Source organism: Olea europaea, unplaced genomic scaffold, assembly GCF_002742605.1.
Source record: "Olea europaea var. sylvestris unplaced genomic scaffold, O_europaea_v1 scaffold3567, whole genome shotgun sequence".
NCBI classification, from domain to species: domain Eukaryota; kingdom Viridiplantae; phylum Streptophyta; class Magnoliopsida; order Lamiales; family Oleaceae; genus Olea; species Olea europaea.
Genome location: NW_019254849.1, coordinates 105,356 through 107,023, shown reverse-complemented (window position 1 = coordinate 107,023; position 1,668 = coordinate 105,356). Strand labels below are relative to the sequence as shown.

General features: G+C 33.5%; 1 long non-coding RNA gene across 3 annotated transcripts in view; it reads left to right on the top strand.

Moving 5' to 3' along the window:
• The first annotated feature begins 570 nt into the window (after nt 1-570).
• Nucleotides 571-1,668, top strand: part of LOC111386472 — a 2,101-nt gene continuing 1,003 nt past the window's right edge. For 2 of the 3 annotated variants that reach the window (XR_002701234.1, XR_002701235.1), the window contains exons 1-2: nt 571-711; nt 1,566-1,642. This is a non-coding gene — a long non-coding RNA (uncharacterized LOC111386472). The remainder of the gene's footprint in view (nt 712-1,565; nt 1,643-1,668) is intronic. The other variant, XR_002701233.1, reaches the window with a different exon arrangement.

The following is a 1,668-nucleotide window of genomic DNA, read 5'->3' as shown; positions in this document are numbered from 1 at the left end:
GGAATTAGCTCTATAAAATATTTTGGGATCTTAGGGCAAGTGAAATGGATTGTAAACACATTAACATAAGCCCAGGATACTTGATTTATACTTGCAAAGATAGATATAAAATCAGATTTTTTTTACTAGTGACCACCTCATGCTTGAACACCTCATGCTTTTAATATTTATCATTTTAACACCCAATTCCTTTAAACTTAAGGCATCAATCTCCTGTCCTACTCCTTAAGCACTTATTATAGGATGAATATATATCTTATAATCATAAATGGATCCAAATATAATGGTTGAAAATCAAGTATGGCTGCAATGAAGACACGTCGTGCTTGGCACCTCATGCTTGAGATAGTTGTCATTTTAACACTCAATCCCTTCATCCTTAAGATATATAGCACGTATCCTACCCATTTTTACTTTATATATATATATATATATATATATATCTTATAAATCAATATAAGTTAAATAGTCCAAGAGAAAAGTCAAATATAGTAGGAAAAGACCACCTCATGCTAAACACTTGACTGCACCCCCCATTTTCTTAATCCTTAAGGGAGAGTCACGTCTCCAGCATCTTGAAGCCTTTATATACACCTCCTAACAACATTTTTAGTCTTACAAATTATCCCCAATTGACCACCGATTGAAAGAGAAAGCAAAAAGGAAAAGAGAGAAGCAGAAACAAGGAGCTGAAATTGAATTTCTGGATAGGTGAGTTTAGCTCACGGTTTTGAAGTTTTTCTTTAGTTCTTTTGCTTGTTTTATAATATGTTTAAACTGTAAACTTACTTGAGGCTAAGTATAAGGGTTGTTTATGATTTTATGATGGCAAAAGAGAGAGGGGTAATTGAGTACAAGAACCTGAAAGAAACCAACAGGAATAGAGATGTGTTGATTGATGAATTTGGATGGTTTAAACTTTGATTTTGGATAATACTGAAGACATAACTTGTATCTATGTAAATGAATGTTGTTATATGGGATTTAGAAGGATATAAATGGTCTTCTAATAGCCTGGAATCTGTTTGATGACATGCTAATAAAATGGAAACCGAAAGCTGTCACAATGAAAACTGCCTGATTTTGATGTCGTGGAAATGGACTATTTTGATGCTGAGAACACTTGATTTATCACGACTTTAGAGCATTATTTCCTTCACATACATGTTATAGAAACGTGGTAAAAATTTGGGAGTCATTGGATATGGATAAGGGGGTGAAAACGGATTGGAAAAGTAGTTGGACGGTGATGAAACCTGAAAAACAGGTTCTATCCATTTATGTGTTTAATATGATTTCAACCTTTACATGTAAATTAATTATCTCTTGGGCCTAGAAAATAGATTCTAAGGAGTATTAGGTTGTTGACAACAACTGGATGACATTGATGTTGGTAATTGGACTTGAGGAAAAATGAGACTTATGGGACGAGATTGTAATGCTGTTAGTAACTTGAATAATGAATTCGTTTGAATTATTTTGATGTGAATGGAAGTATTTTGGGATTTTGTGTGTGTTAAGGCTATTAAATGGAGGATTGTCTTTAATATTAAATGGTAATACAGGTGATTTTCCGACGTTGAGTGAAAAAGGAAAGTGATATAATCTCCGTAGGAGCTTGTGCACACACAAGGGCAAAAAGGTAAGTAAAAATCCATTTGCAACTAC